This window comes from Stegostoma tigrinum, chromosome 42 (assembly GCF_030684315.1).
Source record: "Stegostoma tigrinum isolate sSteTig4 chromosome 42, sSteTig4.hap1, whole genome shotgun sequence".
Lineage (NCBI taxonomy): Eukaryota > Metazoa > Chordata > Chondrichthyes > Orectolobiformes > Stegostomatidae > Stegostoma > Stegostoma tigrinum.
The window spans coordinates 4,705,766-4,726,236 of NC_081395.1; the positions used below are offsets into that span (position 1 = coordinate 4,705,766).

Genomic DNA, 20,471 nt, shown 5'->3' on the forward strand with positions numbered 1-20,471 from the left:
AGGATGTGGGCATCATCAGATAGGCCAACATTATGCCAATATTCTGCCTGGAAGTCAGTGGTGAGTGGTGTTCCACAGGGCTCTGTCCTTGGGCCTCTACTGTTTGTAATTTTTATTAATGACTTGGATGAGGGGATTGAAGGATGGGTCAGCAAGTTTGCAGATGACACAAAGGTTGGAGGTGTAGTTGACAGTATAGAGCGCTGTTGTAGGCTGCAGCGGGACATTGACAGGATGCAGAGATGGGCTGAGAGGTGGCAGATGGAGTTCAACCTGGATAAATGCGAGGTGATGCATTTTGGAAGGTCGAATTTGAAAGCTGAGTACAGGATTAAGGATAGGATTCTTGGCAGTGTGGAGGAGCAGAGGGATCTTGGTGTGCAGATACATAGATCCCTTAAAATGGCCACCCAAGTAGACAGGGTTGTTAAGAAAGCATATGGTGTTTTGGCTTTCATTAACAGGGGGATTGAGTTTAAGCGTCGTGAGATCTTGTTGCAGCTCTATAAAACTTTGGTTAGACCGCACTTGGAATACTGCGTCCAGTTCTGGTCGCCCTATTATAGGAAAGATGTGGATGCTTTGGAGAGGATTCAGAGGACGTTTACCAGGATGCTGCCTGGACTGGAGGGCTTATCTTATGAAGAGAGGTTGACTGAGCTCGGACTTTTTTCATTGGAGAAAAGGAGGAGGAGAGGGGACCTAATTGAGGTATACAAGGTAATGAGAAGCATAGATAGAGTTGATAGCCAGAGACTATTTCCCAGGGCAGAAATGGCTAACACGAGGGGTCATAGTTTTAAGCTGGTTGGAGGAAAGTATAGAGGGGATGTCAGAGGTGGGTTCTTTACACAGAGAGTTGTGAGAGCATGGAATACGTTGCCAGCAGCAGTTGTGGAAGCAAGGTCATTGGGGTCATTTAAGAGACTGCTGGACATGCATATGGTCACAGAAATTTGAGGGTGCATACATGAGGATCAATGGTCGGCACAACATCGTGGGCTGAAGGGCCTGTTCTGTGCTGTGCTGTTCTATGTTCTATGTTCTATTATTTGCTGATCCCCAAGTACCCTGGAGATTATGGATGCCAATCTTATTGTTTGCTTCTCTTCTATGTTTCGCATGACAGGTAGTTCTCCTATAATGTGATCGTTGTGTTCTTGCATGACTTCATAGTATAGAAAATCATGCATATAGAACATCCCCATAGAAAATTACTTGATAGGAAAATCGCTATAGAAGATTGTTCTCCCTGTACAGCAGAAAGTATGCGTTACCCAAACAGTCTCGACTATTCATCAATCACGTTACAGCCAATTTGCACTAGCAAAACATGCATTAAAGCAGAACTACCTGTACTAGTACGGTATTCTACTACCAGGCTCTGCCTGGTCCAGAACTGACCCACGTGGGTACACAAACTTTCAGCAACCTGAGACTTTGAAGAGGAATGTTGGCCAGAGATCCCACTCCTGATTACTCTCCAGTGCAGTGACACCTGCTAGAAGGCATGTCCTTGGACATTGGATAAGACTTTAGCCCGCCTCTGATGTACTCCACAGCCCAATGATCCATAGCCACACATTGACTAGACTTGTGCTTTAGGGAATGTCAACTGAACAAATACCATTTCAGGAGGAATTTGTCAATACTAATATTGTCCTCTTAAAACATCATATCCTGGAGTTTCTGTTTGTATAGGCAATAGTCTTCAAAAGTCAGTGGAAACTATCAAAGAATTTCAAGCACAATTTACATCCAGCACAAGTCCAGCTTTTGTTATTTTTTTGGGTTGCTTTAAAGAACATTATGCATGACTTCAGCCCAGTTCAGAAATTGTTGTCCTCCACAGTTTGAACTAATCACAATGATGGGTGTCTGAGAAGTCAGTCCAAGCAGATCTTTTTGAAGAGTCTCTTAACGTTAAGGTGCTTACTGAGGAACTGGAGCACTAGTAGGCACTTTCTAAAAGATATTTTATACTTAATAAACTTTACTAAGTACTTTACACCATGCAACTAGTAGACAATTCTGTTTAGTTTAACAGTCAGGTTCAGTTATTGAGAATCAGATCGCTCAGGTGTTAGACTACTGATTGATTCAAAAAATGCTTTTTTTTGTGTCAAACCAATTTTCAAAAATAAAGTAATTTACATCAGGTTATCAATCTGAAATACATCAAAAAATGCTTAAAGTACAAAATTATTTTTAAAGTATTGTATTTAATGTGTTGCCCAATTGTTCTGCTGCTTGGCCTATTTTTCATTCTCTAAACTGATTCTTTCATAGAATGAGGGTGACACTAGCAAGGCACTACTTGTCTCTGATTGACCATCAACTGATTTCCATGTTTGGGCCATTTCAGAGGGCAGAGTGGATCTAAAGTCACATGGAGATCAGACGAGGAAAGAACAGCAGATTTCCATTCCCATTTCATTGCATCAGATAGGTCTTTTCAACAATGATGATAGTTCCATCATTACTATTTTTAAGACACCTTTCAGTTTTAGAAATTGTTGAATTGAATTTAAATTCTACCAGTTCCCCTCGTGGGAGCCTGGATTAATAATCTAGTGAAATTACCAGTGTGCCACCCTCTCTCAGGGTGTATGAGCAGATTCCAGAACAAAACTATAAGTTCTGAAAACCAGTTTGAGCTGAAGTGCAACTTACAGCCAAGTTTTCGATCATACCCAAAGCATAAACTCATGCAGTGAATGCAATATGCTGGGACAAAACAAGAGATTTTGGTGCTATGCTTATCACAGCTCCTAATCACTGGGAAATTTTCTTTTTTTTTGTAGTTAGGACTATTCTAGATGAATGGTTTGAGATGCATTTTAATGATTAGTCAACAACCCATTACTTCCAGTATGTCTGTAAAAAGGCACATTTCATCAAAGCTTTTCATCGTGCACCTCATCAGGACAATTTGCAAAGAATACCAAAGAAAAGGGAAAGCAATATTTATGTGATATGAGGAAAAAAAAATGCGTTGACTGGTTGGTGAATGAACAGTGCTATGGAGAATAGACAGATTGGAAAGTGACTGAGAAATAACTGCTAAGTTTTCTTGAAATCAGGAAGTTGACTCTGGTTAAGGCATTGTCCTCAAAAATGATTCAGAGAATGGCTGTCACCTGTTTTATTGAGTCGGAACAGATATAATGTATGTACTGTACATGTTCCTTCTGTCTGCAAGAAAAGGGGCTATGTGTTAATGCATATCCATTCCACTTCTTGCTTCCATGCAAGCTTAATGCTGATCTAGGGGTGCAGGTACAGAGTTCCTTGAAAGTGGAGTCTCAGTTGGGACAGGGTGACGAAGACGGAGTTCGGCACACTTGATTTCATTGGCCAGAGCGTTGAATATAGGAGTTGGATGTCATGTTGCTGTTGTACAAGACATTGATGAGGTCACTTTTGGAATGCTGTTACCAGAAGGATAGTATTGAATTGGGAAGGGTACAGAGAAGAGTTACATAAATGTTGCTGGGACTGGAGGGTTTCAGTTATTGGGAAAGGCTGGATATGCTGGAATGATTTTCCTTTGAGCACAGGAGGTTAAGCGGTGACCTTACAGAGATATTTCATATCATGAGAGGCATAGGTAAGGTGAATAGACAAGGCCTTTTCCCCAGGGTAGAGGAACCCAAAACTTAAAGGGCATAGGTTTAAGGTGAGTGGAAAAGATTTAAGGGGGACCTGAGGGGACAACCTTTTCACACATAGGGTGGTGTGTATGCAGAATGAACTGCCAGAGGAAGCAGTAGAGGCAGGTACAATTACAACATTTAAAAGACATTTAGACAGGTGCATGGATAGGAAATGTTTACAGGGGTATGGGTCAAACATAGGCAAATGGGTCTAGTTCAGTTTAGGAAACCTGGTCAGCACAAATGTGTTTCCCTGCCATATAACTCTTTCTTTCAATTTTTATTTATTCAAATGAGTTGCTGTGTATTCATTTGAATTGACACAAGTATTCAGTTGATAGAGTGAAAATTATTTGTGCACCTACACTGGAAATTTCCCTCAGCTTCTTTCACTTCACTACTGTGAGTTTAGCAGAATTCACATTTATGTTCATGTATAAGGTTGCTGCCTTACTTTCACAAATCTTATGGTGATGGACTGGGAGAAGACTAAAGGGAATTTTTCTGTTAGGGTTTATCATTCATAAGACAAAAAGAAAGTAAAAGCCATCTGGTTCGAAACAAAAACTGTGACTTTATAAACAACGTTTAAACTCACCCTTGCAAACTCCATCTCAGCAACCTAAACTCCAGAGGGAATACTTTGCACTAATGCTTCCTAATCCCCAAAGATAATCAACCAAAGCTCCTGCAGATTCATTCATTCTTATATTTTGTCAGACCCTGAATGGTATTCTTTACAAACAGATATTTTATAGAGGATCTACTTTGTAGTAACTTGTTGTTTTGGTCCAGTGATAGCATGAACAGGCACTGTCACTGTTGTCACTCAAGTGCTTCAGAAAGCACTTTCTTTCTTTTAGCAATCAGGAATCCCTTTTGCAAAATTAAAGATCTGCTAATGAGCAAAGAGAGGCTTCAAATATGTACACTCGACCAGGAAGTATACTGTCTCTATGGCAACTCTGATTACTGGATTGCAATCGACAGTATTCTTTGAAAAATATATTCATTTTCTCAAGTGCATCTTTCACCTATTATAAGTAATTATGTTGTACTATATAAATTTGTACATACATTCCGGTTATAACAATCTTCAGATTGTCATCTCTCAACATCTTTCCTTGTAGATGCAAGACAAAGTCTTGAGAAGATGCTCAAGTGCAGTTCTAAAATGATGTTACAACCTTGAAAGTGCTGTGACAATATAGATTAACCTAGTCCATTAAAGGGTAAAGTAGGAAGCAAGCATTTTTCAGATAAACCTGCAAGGTAAGTTTAGGAAAGACAATTGTGAATTCTCCCACTTTACAAGAAAATGTCAGGTGAGTGATCCTGAAGTGATCATTTAATTTTATGATTTCATTGATTTCATAGCAATGACAATGACATGACTCTTTACTAGTTAACTCATGTGATAAAACTACTGAACAACAGAACTCTCCAGTTCTCAGGAAGGGTAACTGGACCCAAAAACGTTAACATTAATTTCTCTTTACAGATGCTGCCAGGCTTGCTGAGCTTTTCCAGCTCATTTTGTTTCTGATTTACAGCATCTGCAGTTCTTTGGGTTTTTATTTAGCAGTTAATTAATATGCTAAAATTACAGTTGGCACTTCGTTCTCATACTAAAACTACAGGTAGCAGTTACGTAAAATGCTAAAACTGCAGTTAGCAGTTAACTAACATGTTTAAACTGTAGTTAACAATTAAATAACATGCTAAAACTGAAGTTAGCAATTAATGTGCTAAAACTGCAGTTAACAATTAACTAACATGCTAAAACTACAGTTAGCAGTTGAAGCACTGACTCTGTGTTATGCCGTCAAACCCCATTAAGAGCTTACTTGAGTGCACCATCTGGACTGACACATCTTTGTAGAACTAAGGCATATCATTATCAGTGGTGCTGTTTTCGAATGGGACCTTAAAATATGACTTCATCAGGCTGTTAAGTTGAACTAAGTGGAAGCCATGAGACGTTTAGGAATACAGAGATAGGAGTAGACTATTCAGCCCCTCAAGCCTGCTGCACCATTCTGTAAGGTCACGGCTCATCTGTGGCCTAACTTCATATGTGTGCCTTGGGCCCATTTCCCTTTCTTAATAAATATTTGTCTATCTCAGATTTAAATTTAACAATTGAATGAGTATCAACTGCTATCTGACGAAGAGTGCTTCAAACTTCCACTACTTTTTACTCATAGAAGTGCTTTCTAACAACTCCTGAATGGCCTGGCCTCAATTCTTAGATTATGCCCCTTGGTTCTGGAATTTCCGACCAGTGGAATTGGTTTATCTTTATCTATCCTGTCTTTCCCCTGCTAATATTCTGAAGACCTTGATTAGATTGAGGACTCCCATCCTCGCAGTGAAGCCCCGCATAGACATGAAGACTCCAGGCATTGAGGTGAAGCCCAGCACGGACACCCAGCCTCGAGGTGAAGCCCTGCACGAACTCCTGGCCTCGAGATGAAGCCCAGCACGAAATCCTGGCCTCGAGGTGAAGCCCAATATGGACTCCTGGCTTTGAGGTCAAGCCCAACGCGGACACCTGGCCTCGAGGTCAAGCCCAGCAAGGACTCCTGGCCTCGAGGTGAAGCCCAGCTCGGACTCCTGGCCTCGAGGTGAAGCCCAGCACGGACTCCTGGCCTTGAAGAGGAGTTCAGCGCTGACTCTAGGCCTCGAGGTGGAGCCCAGCAATGACTCCTGGCTTCGAGGTGAAGTCCAGCATGGACTCTAGGCTTCGAGGTGGAGTCCAGCGCGGATTCCAGGCCTTGAGGTGGATCATAGTGTAGTCCTAGGGTGAAGCCGAGTGCAGACCCATTAGCTCCATCTGCTTTTTTTTTCTCTCTTCCTCTGCTTTAGAAGGACTGAAATGCTGAACTTATAACTTTATTTCTTTATTTTTCTAATTTATATCTAAGATTTTGTTGGACCAAATATGGACTTAGTACACTTTTCACTGTGCTCATGTATCTCTGTACTTCAGTACATATGACAATAAAATCTTATTCTAATTATAGATCAACTCTTAATCTTCTAAATTCTAGAGACTGAAGGGCTAATTTGTCTAATCTCTCCTCGTAATTTAAGTACAGGTATCACTCTTGCAAACCTGCGTTGAACTCCCTCGAGAGCCAAAACATCCTTTCTATGGTGTTGTGTTCAGACCCGCTCACAGTGGGATCTAACTAGTGTTTTGTATAATTTGTATAACTGCAACATAACACCCGCATTCCTGTATTCCAGCATTTTAGATATGACAACCAGCATTTTATTAGCTTTCTTGATTATTTTCAGGACCTGTTTGTGTCATTTTCAAGAATTATGCATTGAACCCTCAAATTTCTCTGGATATCCTCTGCATTTAACTTTGTAACTTCTACAAAAAAAAACTTGATCCAATCTTTCTCTGTCCAAAATAGGTAATGTCACACTCGGTTATATTAAAATTCATCTGCCACCAATTTGCACATTCCATTAATCTATCAATACCCTGTTGTAACTATATGCTGTTGTAAACATTGTCTGCAATGCTGCTGAATGTTTTTGTTGTCAGCAAATTTGGATATTTAACTTTTTAATGCCATGCAAGTTATTGATGAATATCATGAATAACTGAGGCCCCTATACAGATCCTTGCGGGTCACCACTGGTCCTGTCATGCCAATTTGAGTACTTTTCAGTGGAGGACTGGTGGGGAGAGGGGAGAAGGTGGTCCTTGGGGTCCTGGCCAACATTCTTCCCTCACATAGCACCATCAGAAACAGATTAATGCTCATTTATTTTATTTGCTGTCTGTGGGAAGTTGGCTTGCAGGTTTGCCTTAATAATAACAGCAACACCGACTGCACTTACATAAAAATAAAGTGTTGGTTGTGAAACACTTCGGGATGTCACAAGGACATAATGTGCACTATATAAATATAAAATTTCCTTTTATAGAAAAGTAATCAAGAGCAACTAAGTGGCCGTGTTATTTTTGCATTTGCAAAAAAAATTTCATAATTGCTTCCTTGTGATAAATGTCATTATCATGTTGCTAAATTAATTCCTTGGACCCAGTAATGACATAAAATGGCAGCAATAAATAAGTCCAAAATGATTCTATTAAGATGTCAAGATGAACACATAAAGAATACTTACACATTTCTTACACTTTCCCCTTTCTTAAGGGACAATGTTGGGTAGAGGAGTCAAATTGGCTTACAGTGATATTTTGGTACTAATTTATAGAAAGTTCTGAGGTTTAGAAGTTTTCTAAAGGGTAGCAAAGTCTGAGGTTGAATTGTGCCTTAAACTTACTGCAACACTTGCTGGTAATTTAGCCAGGAGACAACATTTCGTTTTCCAACCTTGAAATTACACTGTGTAAATAAATGGTGACAATGCTGTTAGAAAATGCAGAACAAGGGTATTTCATGTGAATGTGTTAAATTGTCTGTATGCATAAGTGCAGATTCTAAACTTAGGCATCTTTTACAATTGTGTATAGCATAGGAAGTGGAGTACGTAATTTAGCCCATTGAGCCGACCTCACTATTTAGTACGAGCATGGCTGATTAAACACTTCAATGTTCTTTCTTGCACTTTTCCCCATAAATCATATGCCATTGATAATCAGAAATCTATTTTAAATATACTCAAAGACTGAGCTTTCACAGATCTCTAAGTAGAAAATTCCAAAGATTCAAATCTCTCTGAGTAAAAGAATTTCTCTTTATCTTGGTCCTAAAATGGCATCCCCTTTAATCTGAAAATGTGCCCTCTATTTCTAGACTCCCCAACGGAGGGAAACGTCTTACCAGTATCTACCCTATCCAACCCTTTGAGAATTTTGTAAATTTCGATGAGCTCATGTCTCATTCTTTGAAATTCGAGAGAATACAGGCCCAATTTAAGCAATTTCTCTTCATAGGACAATCCCACCATCCTGGGAACAAGTCTGGTGAATCTTTGTTGCATTTCCTGTATGGCAAATATTATGGACCAGACGAAACCCCATCAAAATATATTAAGTAGACAGCCTAGCCCCTAACTTTTTCTCGCTTTAAATGTAAGTGTAAGGCGTTGTGTTCCAGATGCAATTCAATTGGTCAAGTTAATCAATTTTAAGCAAAACACATTTCATTTATTACTTTTTTCTTCTTCATCTAGCTCTAACACCTTGTTATCTCAGATTCTCCAGCATTGGCAGTTCCGACTATCTCTCATTTTTATGTTACGTTAAAATATAGACAAAATAAGAATAAAAGAATTGACTTAACTGTAACTATCAAAATGCTCAACAAAATAATATACATATTAACTATTGTCATCCCATAAACATACACAAAAGCAAATTGCGAAAGCAAATTGAGTAAAATAGCTTATCTCAGTAGCAGGAAGAGAACCCTAGCTTTTAGCGGTAATAGGGGTGGAATTAGAGCTCCCATATCCCACTTCAAGACCTCAGCAACTGCAGAAAGCTAAAACTAAAAGTCCTGGTTCTGTAGAAACTTGACCCCACCCATTCAGGCTGCTTCTGTTGTTCCGACCTTAAAAACAATCCAGGCCCCACAAACTGTTTATTGGCTTTGAGCAGACTGCTTTTCACCTTTGTCTGAACCTTTCTTCACTCAAAAAATGACAGAATACATCTCTTAAAGTCATTGTATTGTCACACTGTATCTTTCCTGAGATAAGTAGGCCAACACTGTGATCTTGTGATATCATATATCAGAGACTTTTTAATATATCTTTTCTTTCAGTTTTATCCCCTGCTTCTCCTCTCATATGGTTGGACATCATACACTGTTAACTCATTCAGTGGCTCTTTTAAATGGGTAACTTAGGCAGTGAGTGTCAGCAGCTGCTTATGAATGAAACAACATTTAGGTTTGATTCTGTTTTTACATTCACACATTCCAGTAAGAGTCACTATGTTAACAAGGTGTAGAGCTGGATGAAGAGAGGTCCAGGAAGGAGAGAGAGGTATTAGAGATGGTCCAGGTGAACTTAGGTTGGGGTAGAAGTGTTGGTGAAGTAGATGAACTGTTTGAGCTCCTCGTGGGAGCACAAGGTGGTGCAGATATAGTCATCCCCTATTCCCAATTCCTTTGCTACCGAGAGTACACCTCCCACCAATCTTTCTGCAAAAATGCCATCCCCATTCTCAATTCCTTCCTCCATTACATTGATGACTGTATTGGCGCCACCTCGAATTCCCACAAGGAGCTCGAACAGTTCATCCACTTCACCAACACCTTCCACCCCAACCTTAAGTTCACCTAGACCATCTCTAATACCTCTGTCTCGTTCCTGGACCCCTCTGTCTCCATCTCCAGCAACCACCTAGAAACCAATATCATTTCATCCAGCCTCACATTTTATTATCTTGGAATCTCCAGCATCTGCAGTTCCCATTATCTCCATTTCAAGCCCACCAACTCCCACAGTTACCTAGAATACAGCTCCTCCCATCCACCTTCCTGCAAAAATGCCATCCTATTCCCAATTCCTTCACCTACGCCGCACCTGCTCCCAGGATGAGGCATTCCACTCCCGTACATCTCAGATGTCCTCGTTTTTCAAGGACCGCAACATCCCCCCACTCAGTGGTAAAGAATGCCCTCGACCGTGTCTCCCACATTTCCCCCAACTCATCCCTCACAACTCCTCCCCGCAATAACAACCAAAACAGGATCCCCCTCGTCCTCATGTACCATCTCACCAACCTCAGGATCCAAAGCATCATCCTCCGACACTTCGCCATCTGCAATCCGACCCCACCGGCAGACATTTTTCCCTCCCCACCCTTATCTGCTTTCCAAAGGGACCACTCTCTCCGTTTAACTGCACGTCTGCTAATGTGGCATAATGCAACCACTGTTCCCGTTGTGGCCTCCTCTACATCGGGGAAACCAAGCAGAGGCTTGGGAACGGCTTTGCAGAACACCTACATTCAGTTCGCACTAAACAACTACACCTCCCAGTCGCGAACCATTTCAACTCCCCCTCCCATTCCGCAGATGACATGTCCATCCTGGGCCTCCTGCAGTGCCACAACGATGCTACCCAAAGGTTGCAGAAACAGCAAACCATATTTCGCTTGGGAACCCTGCAGCCCAATGGTATCAATGTGTACTTCACAAGCTTCAAAATTTCCAATCCCCCAACTGCATCCCAAAACCAGCCCAGCTCTTCCTGCCTCCCTAACCTGTTCTTCCTCCCAACTATCCCCTCTTCCCACCTCAAGCCCCACCCCCATCTCCTACCTACTAATTTCATCCCGCCCCCTTGACCTGTCAGTCTCCCTGGACTGACCTATTCCCGCCCTACCTCCTCACCTACTTCACTTTTACTGGCTTCATGCCTGCCTCTTTGACCTGTCTGTCTCCTCTCCACCTATCTTCTCCTCTATCCATCTTCTATCTGCCTTCCCCTCTCTCCCTATGTATTTCAGAACCCCCCTCCCCTCCCCCATTTCTGAAGAATGGTCTAGGCCCGAAATGTCAGCTTTCGTGCTCCTCTGATGCTGCTTAGCCTGCTGTGTTCATCCAGCTCTCCACCTTGTTATCTCAGATTCTCCAGCATCTGCAATTCCTACAATCTCAGAGTCACTGTGTTGTCAGGAGTGGAAATCATGGCTGTCTCTTGTCCTTCCAAGCAGTGTTAATGTACCCCATAAGATACCATGACTTAGATCAAATAATTCGTCATTGACTGAGGATCAAATTTGGGGTTTCCTGAATAGCTCATTAGGACATTGTGTGATACATGCACCCAGTGGGACTGCTAATCTGCTTGTTCCAAATCCCCAGAGAGCCATGATCCTTCTGTGATGATATCACATGCTTCACAGTTTTCTTTTCCTTAGTGTCTCTCACTATCTTAGGAAATGAGGTGTCTATCTGGAGGAGTTGTTTAGGCTTTGGTCCTTCTAACTTGGCATTTGTCTCTGACACTGATTTCTGAATAACTGCTTATTTGTTATGATACAAAACCTGTATTGAAAATTAGTAGCTGCCTTTAAACATGACTTCTGTATCTTTTTTAAACAAATCTCACTTTTAATTTGGAGTTCGGACTTAGTTTTCTGATATTGAAAGAAGTAGTACTCCAGTTTAAATTAGTTTATTTAGTGTGAACCATGACCAATGAACCAAACCTGGGACCTTCTGACCCATGCAACATTTAGCTACAAAGCCATTCGGGCAGCAGTTTTCTCTGCCTAATAAAACTGTTGTGATTGTAACAAGGTCAGTTAGGTGAACTTCATGGAATATGAGTTCCCCGATTGGACCAAGTTAGTAGCCAATCGTGAACCCTGGCTGACAGTATAAACAGGAATGTCAGGGCTTTTGCTCATTCTCAAGAACTGGCTCTGAAAGAGCTGGATCAGTGTCAAGAACTCTCCACATATAAATAAAGGGTACTTGGTGACCGATACCGGACTCGGTGAAGTTATTTCAAGAATGCAATATTTGACTAGGTGAAGCAACACCCTAATTTGGTTTGCTGAATAATGAATTCCACGGGAGAATTCCTCTTATGAGAAGCAATCTAGCACTGAAGATATGTTGAGTTGTGAGGACTCATTATGACAAGCTCTCTTTTCCTCTTAGAGCCAAGCTAGATAGGATCATAGGCACAGATAAGTTTGTAACTCTGGGGTTGATTCTGAAATGTGCATTTCCTTTAGCAAAGCTCCAAATGAGAGTGAACCCATTCAAGTTATGTTTATTATATATTTTTTACTGGGTTTGGAATGACTTGGTAACAATTTCTTTATTTGTGTGTGTGTGTGTGTATGAAGGGTTGTGTTCAGTCCCTGTGTGCTCCCCCGTTCCATATTTTTGTCTTCGGCCAATGTTCACAGCCAGATCTGACCCATGAGTGCTGGCCGTCTTACTGAAGGCAGCAAGTACCTATGGAACTATTCCCTAGCAAGATGTCAGGAGCTTCACAAGGCAAGATCACATGGTAAAAATAAGGAACTGCTGGTGACGTTAGTTGTTATTGTTCAGTGCAAACTGTCCAAGGGAAGACATTCTTCGAAGGGTAGGTGTTAGCAGATTGTTAGCACAAAGAGAGATTCGAGGTATTGTATTTTGCACCAAACATATATGAGAATGTATTGGTTCTGGATGCAGTAAACGCAGACAGTTTTTATCAATGAAACTGTTCATCGTGATGTGGAAAATTCAATCGATTTTACACTAATTAGTAACCCCAATGAAAAGGTGGATTTCCTGGTAAAGATTACCAATATTAGTATTCCTACCAGGAATGCTGAAAATGTGATTTGTTTTTTTAATGATGCGTTATAACTTTTACAGCTCAAGCACAGTGACCCAATATAAGATTAAACCTGTGCACTGACCTGTAGTAAAATTGAGACATCCTTGCTTCAGTATAGAATCAGGTGTTCGTCTTGTGGTCTTGTAACGGAATTTCAGTTTAACAGAGGCTGCTTTTCCATAGAAAAGGAAACAGCTATTGCAGCACTAAAAACAATGATTTGGATTTGAATCTCTGGCAGTTCTGTACTAACTCCTTTGTCCGCATTCTGATGGTTGCTATTAGATAGGATTAAGTGCATTCTGACAGGAACTAAAAGAAATACCACTTGTTTTTGTATACAAATGTGACTGCAGTCATTCATTAAGTAAACTTAATATCTTAGTGTTGGGTTTTGGAAATAACCTGAATAGTTTCCTCATTATTTTCCCTGTGAGGCAAACATAGTAGAATATTTGTAGATGCTGAATTTAATTTTTTATTCTAACACTTTTTTAAAAAGTATTTTTATACAGATAATTGTTATTACACACACAAGTTATTCTCCAGGTGAACTGCTCCTGTTTGCCAATACAGCCCTGTGTGTAACTCTGCAATTGGAAGTGTATAAATGTCGTCGCAGTTTAACAGTCTCTCATCGATATATTTTCCTTCCCTTCCTCATGGGGTTTTTAAAAGCACTCACTTTCTGATCAGTATCATTCACAGATGGTCCCAGTTAGAACCTGGGGACTCGGCGTGTGGGGAATGGTTTGTAAGGGGGAAGGAGAATGGATAAACCATGTTACGGTTTCTAGGGAGTAATGCATGGTATACCAGAACACTGCACCGTCAGGCTGCCTTAGATTAACCTCTGAACAGGTCTGCTGCAATTGCTGTGACATTGTAATTAATCCCCAAAGTATTCAATCTGGACTGAAATTCAGTACAGAGCTAGGAATGTCTCGAGCGAATGAGCAGGTTTCATGTGTGAAAAGCTTACTGTGCTGCAGCAGAAGCTTCCATTTGTTCGAAATTACAAGATTTATTACAGTCGCATTCATACTGGTGGCCAACTATAAGCACTCCTTTGACAGATGTATCTTTATGACTATATTATGTAAGAGGAAATAACAACACCAAGTAAATTCTCAGCTTTAGGACTAAATTTCTATTGAAGTTCAGTTTACAATGGCAGTTCTTGAAACGAATTGGTTTAGGGCAAGAGAAATTGAATTCTAGGCTGGCAGTGAAAATTGGAAGGGCAGAAAGCTCCTATGAAACTTTCAAAGTTCACAGGAAATAAATGAAAATCAGCAGCACCATTGCAGTTATACAAACTGAGCCCCCGTGTTGCTGCTTGCAAAATTCATTCTAACAAGCCCATCTGCTAAGATGCAACACTGCTTAGACCTTCTTTATGATCGTTAGTGATATAATCAGCCCTGTTTATATTTGTGTCTGGTTCAGATGCAGCATCTTTGCATTTGTGTAATACCGTATAATTGTCATAGAATGGAATCCTTAGTAATTGATAGATGAAAAACAAAGCTGATCCTTTATGAACAGGATATGATAACTTACTAAATGTACGTCTGAGAAGAGGGTCCATTCTACCTCAGAATGCTGAATATCGCTGCATCTGAACTGCTTCTTGAGGAGTTCTTGATCTTTGTAAACACTCTGTACTATTTGCGTTGTATGGCAAGAGCCCAAAGCTAGAGAATAGAGGGATTACCAGATTCTCTTCCACACAGCCAAATATTGGGCATTTAGAGACTCCATTTCTTTGTTGTTGAATGCACAGTAAATGCATAATACTGGGAGTGTTTCTGTTAGCACTGGCAAACAGTGTCTGCTTAGTAACATTTCCCATTTCCTTGAAATGGAAGGCTGGGGGTGGGGGAGATACATTCAAGCTAAAGGTTAGGCTTTTAGAACAATATAATATGACTTAATCCTCCTTGCTGTTCACTAAAGTTGCTGAAAGGCTCCACTGGCTATATGTGCAGCTTGTTCTCACTGTAGCATCTCTTTTGTTCTTAGACTTTTCCATATTTAAATCAATATGTGCCGTCGTACCAGAGCTTCTGAAAATTGCAGTTTTAGCTCTTATATTTAAAAAAAATTATGCAGTTTGCAAACTTGTCAGCTGAAATCAGTGCTGTTTCATGGAACTGTTTCATTTGAAACCTGTGACAACTCAGCTTTTTTTTAAAAACAGCATGGCTCACACAATAAGTCAAGGCTGAGCAGCCTTTATGTGTGAGCGGGTTTGAAACTGGTCACCCAGTGGTGAGTCTGGCCTCTTGAAATTATTTGTTTTTTTTATTATGTATCTCACGCATTTCTCATTTGTCCCCTGACTCTTTGCAAGGATTCGCACAGCATCTGTTGTTTGAGACCTAAAGCATTTTGCACAAATCTATTAACATTCGGTGCATGGCATAATGAAAAGCGCAGCTAATTTCTCCACCAGACTACTCAGTAAAGCAATAAAATGATCTAAATTTGGCACATAAGTACAAAAGGAGAAAGAAAAGTGAAGATAAGAATCGTAACAGTTACAAATCTTAGCGTGCTGGGTTCGTATTCCACAGCTTTCTACTGAAATCTCAGCTTTTCAGTACAAGAACCATAATGTTCAAGAGCATCCAACTGGTAAAAACAGTTTTGAGCAGCTTTCTAAAGTGCAAGCAAAATAGATTTATTTCCTCATAACATTAATTGATATACTGGTTACTAAAGATAATGCTAATCAGCATTCCAAGAATGAGCCTCTGAACAGAAATGCATAATATCCAGTTTTTAACACGCAGGTGGAACTGCCTAAAGGTGAGAATTAAATGCCTGGTAATTTACTGCAAAAAGACATTGTTGTGTAGTGCACGAAAACCAGATTTTAAAAAATGTGAAAGTGGAGAGAAGGAAGGGATTACTTGAGCTATATACCCAGGGAGCTTGATTTGGCAATTGTAATGGGTTTGTAGAAAGAACAGGCTCCTGCATTGTCATAAGCTAAACAAGCAGAACGTTTGTCGACAGCTTTCGGTTTACAGATATTTCTAGCTTCATCTCCTTGGAGTTCACCTAGTTGATGGTTACATACTAAATATGTCTGCACGCATTTTTCTTTTCCAAGTTTACAATTGCTCTTTTTCATGTGGTTTATTACTTTATAAAGACACAGGGAGTACAAGCATGCATGTCTGTTTTTGAGATAGTGTAACATCAGAATAAGCTTTAGAAATTTGTCTTCTGTCACAATACATTAACAATCTATTTCTTCTGTTCAGTTTCCATCACCTCCCCCCCCCACATAAAAAGAAAGTTATTAATCTTGCTTGCAATTTATTTAGCAAATTGCTGATTTTGTGTATATGTAGTTAAAAAATGGAGCAGAATTGAGTTAAGGAGGTAATAAATGCACAGTACTCTGCCTGTACTTAAAGGGAAAAGAATTTTGCAGTTGCTTGACTTCATCTTTACCTAATTTTTTACAAGTGTTCAAATAACACATATGGTTTGAGAGAACTGAACAACACACGCAAACTAGATTTGTTTAAAATTAGATGATCTTGCAAATAGAAGCAAAAGCAGAGCCTGATTTTTCCATCAGTAGCTACAAGTTAGTCACCACATGAAGCACTGTCTAGTAAATGTGCTCGCTGAGAGGAGTGGTGATGTTGATGTTTTTGTATTAAGTGAGAAATGAATAACATTCAATGGGCTGCAGATTAGAAATCAGATTAATATCAGATTCATTTACCAATTTGTATAAACTATTTCAAAACTATTACAAATTAATCTCTCTGTCCCTTTTTGCATCTTCTTTACATGTGACTTTATCACAATCATTTTTCAATATATTAAAATTCGTCATCAAATTTTATATGTAGGCACACAGGAACAATTCCCTGTTTTGAGTGCGGTTCAGATCTTTCAGCTCTCATGGGGTTAAGTAAAGCTCTGCAATTACTTGTGTTTAGGATCACCAGCGCTGACTGAATCTGTTAACAAGTGTAGAAAACTTTGTCACTATTCTGGATAGAGGCCTTTTATTCAAATTGATTGCCCTGCATTTAATAATGTAAGTTGAGATCAGATAATATAGGAATTTGCTGTAATTCATAAGGTAGCAAAAAAAACTCTTAAGTAAAACACGTAAGCTAAGCACCTGCTTACCTGTTCAAGGTTTACTCATCTTCAGGTACTGTTATTCAGGTCAAGCACCCATAAAATGTAAGAGATATTCCAGTGAGTGAGGGGGTAAAGAGAGAAAGAATGAGTATAAGACAGCCCACCTGAAGTCAGACAGCATGAGCAAGGTACAAAACCATCAGTCATTCATGCAGCGAGCAAAATAAAAACAAGTTGAGTCTGAAAGCTCCATAGATGTCTCAGAGAAGCCAGCTACTACCCACTGCAAGAGCTCAACTGGAGACTGAGGGCTCCTGCATGGAGACACGCTTGCTGAAAATTCTGATGAGATCACCAGTAGGTTGGGCTTCCTGATTTGACAGGCAGCTGAGGATGTGTTTGGGATCTTGCATTTCCAGCTATCTTGAGGGGAAACAAAGCTAACCTTCCTAAGTGGATTATTCCATACAGAATACTGTAAGTCAGTCACGTGTGTCATTTAAACACAACAAGCCTGACGGCTAAAATGAGTTGAGACAAGAGATTGGAAAAACAGGTGAAATATGTAGCTGGTTGCCTGCTGCAACTTGTGAGAGCTTGCTGATTTTATTTTTAAAGTCTTTCAATTTCTCATTGTATAAACCAGGATAATGCTAGATTTTTTTTTAAACACTTGAAGATTCTGAGTATCTAGGCATAGTGTTCATTGTTCTTGGAACTGCCATCAGACCCGGGAATCTCTGCATTGGGTGGAATTATCAATCTGATACAGATGTTCAGTGTGTTGTACAAACGCCTAATGATTTTACTGTATTTTGCTGCTGTTCTAGGCTGGTAAACAGTTCCATGACTAAGAAAGGGAGCATTTTGAAATTATTGTATATTTTATTGTAAGATGAGGTTTCATGGAGTTATTCCTTTGATGCTGCTGCGTGGTTAGACTGAATGAATAAAAGTATCTCATTGTGTAAATATTCTCTGCATTCTGATGCAGATTACACACTTGTGCAAATAATCTCTACAAAGTGTTACTTACTTAATAAAAGAAGTCAGGTGACATCTGCAGTACTAAGCTTAGAATTGACGAGTGACAAAATATTAGTTTTCAGTGCTGCTCTCACACACATTTAAATATAACAAGTTCTGATCTTCCTCACATGGCAAGAAGTCAGAATTTCAACAAAGTTTAACCTTCACTTTCCACAAGAATTAGGCTCCCCAAAGCACTTGGGACTAAACTTTGAAAATATTTGATCTTCAGAAATCAAACTAATAACATTGTTGAGTTTGCTGTGACACCCCCGTGTGTGTGTGTGTGTGTGTGTGTGTGTGTGTGTGTGTGTGTGCGTGTGTGTGTGTATATATACAAAGTTGTAAATGTGTGTGGTACAAAGTAATAGAACATAGAACAGTACAGCACAGAACAGACCCTTCAGCCCACAATGTTGTGCCGAATGATTCTGAAATAGTTAATGAACGAGACACCATAAGGCTCCACCCAATCTGATGATGTAATACAATGTAGGGTGGAGAAAAGAGGAATCTAGCTAAGATCCCGACGGAAACAGATGATACCATCTAATAATCTTAGTTGTTACATCTAAATGACCGTTGTAATGTCCTATTGCTATGCTGCAAGAAACTGCATCTTGTTAAGGTAGGTGCCTCTTGTTGTTAAAGAGTCATTGGTATTTCTTCTACCGTTACTAACTAAATAGGCCCTTAGACTCAGTACAGAAAGGAAAATAGAGTAAATAAATAGAGTGGTGCAGTCATAGAGTTCCTCTCTCTGAGCCAGGAGACTAATATTCAAGTCCAATCTGCTTCAAATGTGTGTCCTAACCCTAACCCTGAACGGATTGATTGATTGTGTTATCAAGCATGGACGATTAGCAGCTTTTGTGGTCCTAAGATGCTGCTTGGCCTGCTGTGTTCATCCAGCTGCACACTTGGTTATCTCAACCCAACTATTATCTGGTAGTTATTGGTTCTGCACCACATCACATCACACTCAACATGGTGATTAGCAGTGTCAGTTATTGCTTAATTACCACAAAGTCACAATGCTATAATAAAATTCAGAAGGCAAGTGAGTTCACTTTAAATACTTTATCACTTTTATGGTACAAAAGACAGTCAAACAGTAGCTGTAGGAAGTTGAATAAAAAAAAGCAACATAACTTGTAGAAGAAACAAAGCAGAGACAGCATTCCAGACTAGAACATTGAATTCAGACCTGGTAAGGAGAACAGGAGAGCATTGTGAATTAGGAAGAGCTTCAAAAATAAGAGACACTTGGCAGTGACTGAGTCCTTAGAGTAGAACGTTCTGTAGGACAGTCCCAGTTTGAGGTTCAGCTCGATAAAGGTACGAGTGTCACAATCCTATCAGATCAAATATCATGGCTCAAGAAACAGGTGTTATATCTACAGAGATAAAACTTAATGGTCCAGGTAGATTAATTCTCAACATTTAAGGTACCCTAGTAGCAACTCTGCAACACAAACGTCATAAGAGTGTTGAAAATGTATACATAACTCACCACCAACCCTTCAAACTTTTAAGCCTGCATGGATGACAACTGCATCCATGAAATAGCAGAAGGAGTACAAATACTTCCAAGGGTGCACTGGTCCAGGAACAATGTGTTGTCAAATGGTCAAGGCACAACCTGTGGAAGAATTAGTTGGGCTTCCTAGAGTCATGGTGTAACCTAAAAAGAACAGAGTAATTGGCTCGAATGCTTTCTGCTGGCCCTCACTCATACAGAGACAGGGCCAGTGACGTCAGCTGGCCGTGACAGATGTCAATATGAGTTTGCCTTCTTTCCTTCCCACTCTGCGCCCCCCCCCCACTCTTTTCTCACACTTCTTCCTATATGCTCACATCTCAGATACAGATCATCATGCTTAATGGCACTTGTAGCTCAGATGTGCACAGTGGCAGTGGCACCCAGAGTTTGGAAGATTGAAATACCAGTTGGTGTAAGATTTTAGTTAGACCACATTGCAGTATTCTGTGCAGCTGTGGTACCCATGCTACAGAAAGGATGTAGAGGCTTTAGCGAGTGTACAAAAGAAGGTTTAGCAGGATATTGCCTGGAATGGATTGCAGGAGCTATAAGGTGAGGTTGGATAAACTTGGATTGTTTTCACTAGAGGCTGACAAGTGACCTGACAGAAGGGTAGAAATGCCAAATATTAGGGGACATGGGTGGGAGTTCAAAGGAGATGTACGAGCAAAATCTTATATACAGAGAGTGGTAGGTGCCCTGGAAAAGCTGGAAAAAAAGGTGAGGTGGTAGAAGCAGATGCATCAGCAAAGTTTACAAGGCATTCAGACAGACACATAAACAGGCCAGGAATAGAGGGATACGGACCATATGCAGGTGGATGGGATTGGTTTAGAATG

General features: G+C 40.1%; 2 protein-coding genes across 16 annotated transcripts in view; one reads left to right on the forward strand and one right to left on the reverse strand.

Moving 5' to 3' along the window:
* Positions 1 to 17,352, reverse strand: part of LOC125449455 (leucine-rich repeat transmembrane protein FLRT1-like) — a 188,085-nt gene extending 170,733 nt beyond the window's left edge. For 8 of the 9 annotated variants that reach the window (XR_007246924.2, XR_007246922.2, XR_007246920.2 and 5 more), the window contains exon 1: positions 17,106 to 17,352. The gene's annotated coding sequence lies outside the window, so the exon portion shown is untranslated. The remainder of the gene's footprint in view (positions 1 to 17,105) is intronic. The other variant, XM_048525254.2, reaches the window with a different exon arrangement.
* The window catches only part of LOC125449368 (macro domain-containing protein CT2219-like), a 987,510-nt gene that overhangs the window by 268,113 nt on the left and 698,926 nt on the right, over positions 1 to 20,471 (forward strand). The gene's annotated exons all lie outside the window — the stretch shown is intronic.